Raw genomic sequence first — 8,229 nt, forward strand, 5'->3', positions numbered from 1 at the left:
CGAAGGGAAGAATAACAAATATGGGAAACATTTAATCCAGAATAATATGTTTATCCAGAGACCTGTGGACTTGGGAGGAATGGACCCCCTCTGATGTGGTCTGCTGCCAGTGTGTGTGTGTGCTTTTTTGTCTCTGTGCATGTATGTGTGGGTTGCTGTGTGTTTGGGTTGGATGTGTGAGACGGGTGAAGAGACCCTCCACCCCCTGGGGCCAGGAACTCTGGGTGAGGAGGAAGAGAGGTCTAACACGCTCTCAGATTTCTCATGTGTGTGTGTGTGTGTGTGTGTGTGTACGTGTGTGTGTTTGGTGCAGATACAGGATGTGACAAAAGCTCGGCAGCATGTAAGAAGTTGGACAGAATTGCAGTAAAAACTAGAAGCATCTCAGGGGTTGTTTTTTTCACAGGAAAGAAAATATAAATTTAATTTTCCTAACCTCCTTCTGTATGCTAGTGGGGTTAAGTGCAGAGAAAATACTCAGATTTATTACAATTTTAATATTAATATTTGTGGGTTTGGATATCATTTTTTAAATTGCTTGCTGCGATTTTGGAGTTCAACACAAAAAATGAGCACAATGAAAACATCTGTAAAAACTAAGCACCCAAAAAACAGGGCTGGGCTGTGAGGTGACTTCAGTGTAGTGACCACTCTCAGCAAAGCAGAATCACAGGATACACACAGGAGACTTTTTTCCTCTATACACATACATTAGAAAAGAAGTGGTTGCAAAACAATGACTACATTTTTGTCACACAAACACATGAGAAGAAAAAAAATCCACAACAGACTATCTATTAGGTCCAAAAAAATTCAAAAAGTTTAGAGGAGCCAGACTCTAGAAGAATCACTAAGTTATTTCACGAAATTCTTTTGTCAACTGGCTTGGACTATAATAATCTTGTTCCTATGTTCATTGGGCCCAAAAATACGGAAGCCCGAGGAGGCCTGAAAAAACTTTTTTGGGCGTATTCACCGGATGAGTAACTTTCACTGGAATGTGGTATGGTAATAACCCCTCATTGCATAGGAAAATTGTAACCCCCATCTACACAAGCTGAAGTCTGTAAACTGGGATGATGTTTACAACAGACAGTTTGGGTGATGAAATAGGTTCAGCTATCCTTGGTGTTGGTTTGAAAGCTCTATGGTCGTCTGCTCGTGTTTCTTGCCCCATTAGACGTGATGTCATTGCCATCCCAGATATCAGTAATTACTTTGATGAGGATGTTGTTACAACAACTGGCAGAAATGATGAGTCAAACTATGAAAATAAGATCCAAGTTGTAGTGGAACTGGAATTTCCCTTTAACACAACAAACTGGTCACCGGTTTAAGTATATATCAAACTCTAATCAACAACATAGATGACTCCCTCCATCTTTACAGCTTCGACAAGTCAGCATCACCGCCTCTTGATTTTTTCGTGGGTATTTTCATTATATTTGTCCTAATTTCTCACCTGATCTTTAGCTACTGGTTCCAAACAGCTACTGGTTAAACAGATAATAGGAATAATGTGTGAAACCAAGATTTCCCTTTAAAAGATACAGACACGTAGGCGCACACACACACACACACACACACACACACACACACACACACACACACACACACACACACACACACACACACACACACACACACACACATACACAAACACACCCACACACACTCGCGCACAACAGTGACACCACTTCTACTATCTCCACTATTACTACCAGTTCAGTATGCCAAAAGTACTAAATCCTGCTCTCTTTCTCCTCTCTCTCTCTCTCCTTCTGAAAGAAGGTCTTATTATGGCAATGTCAGCTGTCTCAAGGGCATCCAGAACAAAGAAGCTTTTCACCCCTCTGCATATCCTCTCTCATCCTTCACTCTCTCACCTCTCACTCTCGTTCTCTCTCAATCTCTCTCTCTGTTCAGTCTGACTACCGTATCATGCAAACCTCTCGTTTGTTTGCGCTCCTTTTTCCTTTTTTTTCCATCTCATTCATGCTTTGACATTCTCTTGCGGGTGGGATATGGCTAGTTGCTGGTGAGCACACTTCCAGGAGCCAGGAGGGGCGTGCTGGGGTGGGGTGAAGTAAATGAGATGAGAGGAAATGATGCTAAAATACTGGCCTGTAAAGTTAGACAAAGACAGAGGATACTTGAGATTACTAACGATGTTGTGTGTGTGTGTGTGTGTGTGTGTGTGTGGGTGTGTGTGATGTATGTCCTGTATGGATCCTGCGCCTGGCAGAGGAGGGAGGCTGGAGGAGAGGGATGTATGAAGGCAGCAGCAGCTGGTGGAGATAGACAGTGTCAAGAGAGCTCAGAGAGACAGAGAGAGAGGACAACAGAGGATGCCTCCTTGGCTTACTGTGTGGAAGGGGGACAGTGGAGCATAACAAACAGGATCCACCTTTCTGCTTGGCTAATTTTCTCCATTAAAACAGCCCAGCAGGAGCCTCAGCAGTCCACCAGCTGGAACAGAGGTTATTTTAGTGCCTGTCTTTCAGCAGGGTGTGTGTGTGTGTGTGTGTGTGTGTGTGTGTGTGTGTGTGTGTGTGTGTGTGTGTGTGTGTGTGTGTGTGTGTGTGTGTGTGTGTGTGTGTGTGTGTGTGTGTCACTTGCATGTATTTTGTGAGTCTGAGGTTTGAGGAGGCATAAAAATCTTCCATAGGAGCGGATTCAATTCACTGATATTAATTTCCTTCTCTCCAGTCATGCATAAACAAAGAAAATCTCCTCGGCTTGTCTACTGTATGTGTTTTGCTCTGCTGGGTGTCGCTATAATGTGCCCGCCGCTGATATTGATGTATGCGTCCATATTTGCCCAGTCATCTCTTTATGTGGCTAAAGTCATCAGCCTTCCTCTCCTCTGTCTCAGTCAGATCCTAAACTAATCCCCAACCCTGCTACTCTGACAAGAAAATCCCCTATTTTAATGCATGCACACACACTCCGTCTTCCTCTCTCACCCCTGCAGGCCACACACCCTCCCCACCTTCACACACACATACACATTTTCCATTTTATCCCTCTGTGTACCTGTGCACAGCATCTCTCTAGTCTCTTTACCTTTTAGTAAAGCATGCCCTGTATACGCAACTTAGCCTTTGTGATATTTGTTATGGTAATGTCTCCACAGTGCAGCGGTGTTTTCTGGAAAGTCATACCGTAATGAAATTTCTCTTTTTGTTCACACAGGGCAGAGTTTGGCAGCATAGTATCATTCAGCTTCGAGGCTGTCAGGAAACGTTAACTGAAATCTGTTACAGTCCATTTACTGTAAGAAAATATAATCAGATGACAGACATCAGGGATCCAGGAAAAGAGGGAGACGTTGTGTTATTAAAACAAATCATCAATAATGCCAGCTAATTTTACAAAAGGGTCGTGACGGTCTACAGCATTCAAATGTGAAAGGTTGGAATACATTTAGTAGAAGTAGCGCGGAGTGGATTTTGGAGGCAAAACCATCCAATAAAATGAACAGAACTTTCTCTCTTGAAGCTAATGAGTTTTGCGGTTAATTACATTTTTATTTTCTGGAGAGTAATCTACCTACAAAGGCAGAAGGCAGTAACTTCACTGGCACTGTAGCAGTGTTGAGAAAAAAACGGTTTAAAGGCTAGTCTGTGTGATAGATAAAAGGCTTAAATAACTTAATTTTATTCCTTTTTTAAATGTTTTTAAAAAAAATAATTTTACTCCTCCCCAAAAAAAAAAGATCATCATAAAATCTAGATAATAGGGTGTCTAAAATCAAGATACTACACCATGCCTTTAGATAATCTTCACAGAGTGCAAGGGGACAGCTTCAAACATTTCAGCTGGTTTGTAGATGTAAAAACATAAAGTAAATGTGTCTGTCCATCCTTTATATGGAATTACATTTACATTGATGTAATACACTGATTTACAATTTAATCATTTTAAATATGTAAGTAAAAGGTAGCTTCACCTCACTAGGGTCAAAAGCTGAGATGGCTTGAAGTGAATTAGCTTTAGCAGAAGTTTAGCTAGGTTCTTTTCTTTATTAAGATTAGCTTTACCTATACTGTTTCATTTTGTACAATAATGTGGGAAAACAATATAGTTAATTCTCAATTAAATCAATAAGTAAACTTAGTTTTAGCTTCTGTTAAGACTAGTCATGCTGGCTATTTATCAGCTAGCTTTACATGAACTCTTTACCTCAGGTGTCTTCTTGGCTGTCTCTCTGTGTGCAGGAGTGAAGTGTGACAACCTGCATCATCAAACTAAAGGGCAGCCTGAGCAGGAATATAAAACCAACAGTAACTAAGCAGCTTAAATGCAGATACTGTACATATTAAGCTCGATTTTAACCCTGAATTGTGGCCCGGAGACTAATTTTAGAGTCGTTGCATATCTGGCCAGTCAGAAATTTTTGTCAGCTGTCTTGCTTGTTCACTGAATTTCCATTTCTGCAGTCAAAAGCTGCTTTTTAAACTGTATGATCTTGTTTTAATATTATTGAAGTAGTACTTCACATATTGTGGCTAAGACTGTCGTCCTAACTGAAACTGCTGCGATATTAAACTGAATTAAGCGACAGAACAGGCAGTCTATTGTGTTCCTCACATCTGCAGCTCCACAATTCTCTCTTTTTTTCTTCTTATTTAGTTTCCGTTCATCATATAATTGCACCAAAAAATTCTGCCTTTCTCTTTCGACCGGGGAAACCCAACCATGCTTACATTCAGTGTGAAGTGAGCGCTCGCGTCGTGCACAGTAAGCCTACATGTCAGTACATGTGATACAGTGTGAACATAAAAGTGGCAGATTCTGACTGCACAGAAAGCCTCATTAAAACGTGCAGTGTGAGTTAAAACAAGATAAGGTACAAGATAAATAAAACTCCACTGTGTCTGCCCAGCTTTACAGAGGTTTAATTGGCTCGCCTCTTTGATCTGTTTTGTAGTTACTGCAGGTTACATGCTGCTTTTACACAGGCTATACATTTCTGTGGCATAATAATTGTTTACATGACAAAACAAATGCTGCAAATTCGGATTCCTGTCTTTTGATTAAATACACTCCATTTTTCCCAGAGATACACAGTGTGGCCATGAGCTGGACTAACGCATACATACAACTGGGTGCGGCCTTGGAATGGTTTATGTGGTGTGGTGTAGGAAAGTGTACTCTCAACCCTGCTAAGATTTTCCTCCAAAAATGCCCACGTACACGAGCAGAGGAGTTGGACTGAAGGTTTATCCTCATGCTGTTGTTGTTGTTGGCCTGTCAGGAAGTTTGCCAACTCCAGCTAATTTGTATTTAGCGCTGTTGTTTACAGGCCGTAAAGCATTTTATTTTTAATTTCTGTATTTTACAGCATATTAACGCTCATGATAAAACAACACTATTAAGCTGTAACACTAAACTGCACCGTACCAGATAAATTATGTTTAGTTACAGCAATCCCAGCCTGTCCAGATGACCAATTAGTGCATATGTGTAGGAATGTGACTATTATGGATTATCAGATGAGATAAACAAATCACACAAATTTAACTGTCCCCTCATTTTTTTGAGCTGAAGTGAAAGGCAAAGGATGGATTTCAGTTGTGAAATAACAGCAGCATGTAGAAGGGATGTCTGCTTTACCAGCCAGGAGAGGCGAGGTGCAGTTGACCTTGGCATGTGTGCAAACACACGCACACAAGCGCAACACATGCACACACACCATGCAGGGGGGGGGACTGACAAATGGCAGTGCAGCAGCTCAGTTAGATGGTAAATGTGTGTTTAAACAATGCAGAGTGACGCTTACACACGCAACACTTAGTGGCCGGCTGGTGATATAAGATTGATTTGGTTCACTCTCTCTTTCTGTCGCTCTCGTTCTTTGAAACACACACGCAGACACACACAGGCACGCACACACTTAGTGGAATATGAGTGATGTGATTCAGGACACCTCTCGGCAGCCACTCTGCTTTCCATCCTAACGCCTGAGCAGAATACTAATCACTGGATCACATTACAGAGAAAGAGAGAGGGAGAGGGTCGCTGCTATAGAACGAGAAGAAGCAGCATGGAATAGCATGGATTATATTCGATAACAATAATACAAAGGTGGGCTTCGCAGGCTGTGTTGGATTTTTTTATTTTTTTATCTACACCTTCCTGTGAGCAGCATGCAAATACTGTGGTGCAGGTCGCGAGCAGGTGAAAGCAAAGCTAAACAGTAGGGTTGGAAACATCCTGGAAACAAAGATTAGACAAGAAAAAGGAAAATAAGTTATGTCCCCATGTAGGAAAGTCATCTACAAAAAGAAGATGGATATTATTCCAAATGCCTGCAGTTTAAAGAAATAATTAATGGTGCAATGTAACTAAGTACCTTCACGTGCTGTACTTAAAATCCCCATCCACTCAAAATGTTCTTCCTCTCATTCCTTCTCTTAGATGTATAAGCTTCATTGTTTTGAATGATGTACATGCAGAAGGTGACACTTGGCGCCTGAGGGTTGAGAGTTTTTTTGGCTCACTTTAAATCTGAGTTTAAGGCGTTTACCTGCGAGCATGATTTGTGACATCACAACTACAATATGCAACTTACACAAGTGTGAAGTGTAGCTGTTATTACATTAGTTTACATTTGAATATATATATTTGACATTCAAAATGTGAATAATTAAAATACAGAATTATGTTCCATCCATCAGTAACAATAATCCATTACCATAATAATTGATAATATAACACTGATATAGAGCTTTTTGCTGCATAATGAGTATGTTTTAGTAAAAAAAAAACTGTAAAACAGCATTAATATTTTCATATTAACTATGGGGGAAAATTCAGTGATGCACCCATAGAGCATTATCACCTAAATCTGCAGTCCCTTTCAGGTTTATATAGCATCTTTGAGCTCACAACTTAACTGTTTTGATTCAGTCTCACTGCTCTAATCAGGATTGTGTCCATAGTCGGCAGGCAGCTGTTTTCAGTGACAAAACTCTGAGACACACAGAGTAAGTGCTGAACATAGTGAAACATTTTGCAGCTAAACAGCCAGATATTTCTCTGAGGAGTTGGTGGAGATGGAAATAGATTAAAAAAAAGGAGAAGGAAGACTGGACTTTGGATTTGTCAGGTGGCCGGAAACAGGACTCCAAATAAAGGGTGATGTTGCTCCGTGTCTGCTCAATATAGGAAATAGGTACCTGTTTGCAAAAAAAAAAAGTGCTTGATCAACTTGACAGTATAAGGTGATAACAAGAGAGGGTTTAAAGTTTGTTGTGCTGCCCCCAAGTGGGAAAGAGTGAATTAAGACAGGTTTAAATCCAGATTGTGTGTAACAATTACTACTAGCAACTTTTAGTCATTTTGAATGCAGAACTTTTACTTTGAAGTGTATTTTTACACTAAAGTATTGCTGTTTTTAAGGATCTCAGTACTTTTGCCACCACTGAACAAGAAGCCCACCTGTGTATGACTCATCCACAAGAGGCCGCTGCTAATAGAAAACAGTCACTCCCATTAGCCGAAGTTATCAGAACTAACTGTTGGAAATAATCATTGTCATTTTTTCATGAGCGATGACTCAGATTAGAGTTCATTTCGGAAAAGTCTGGATCATCAAATGCCAGTTTGGGCCCCGGCACCTTCCTGTATCATGGGTGCCGCACTTGTCTGTATGGCTAACATGCAAATGCAAAACACCCACACTAAATCTCACCCACTTCTCTCCTTCTCCTCCCCCTCCCTCCTCTCTCCAACCCCATGCTGAAGCAATTATGTCCAGTGTGCGAGTCTTCCACAGGCAGTGTGAGGGTGATTGATGATGCTGTCAGCACAGGGAACATGTTTTAACGTCAGAATAATCTCCCTGCTAATATATTACATCCACTGGATAGGGTTCAATCAGGCCTAATAGCGCCGCTAAGTTGGTGAGAGGGGAGATGGTGTTGAGAGCACGTGCCTTTCAATGTGTGTGCGTGTATGAGTTTGTGTGTGTGTGTATCTCATTAATCAGAGCAGAAGTAGAGGCAGGGAAATCTAGTAAGGCCAACCAATAAACATGTATGCCAGTGCGAGGTGGAATAAGCAACCGGCGAGAAGTGTTTACTTCTTACATAATTAGGCTACTCACTCACATCCCATAGTCAGTGAATCAACTGAGACGCAGTTATTGTGAATGTGAGAGTCTTACCACCACTCGATATAATATCGTCTTATGAAATGAAAGAGGTGGAGAGAATGGAGCAC

Source organism: Scomber scombrus, chromosome 9, assembly GCF_963691925.1.
Source record: "Scomber scombrus chromosome 9, fScoSco1.1, whole genome shotgun sequence".
In the NCBI taxonomy this organism is placed as follows: Eukaryota; Metazoa; Chordata; class Actinopteri; order Scombriformes; family Scombridae; genus Scomber; species Scomber scombrus.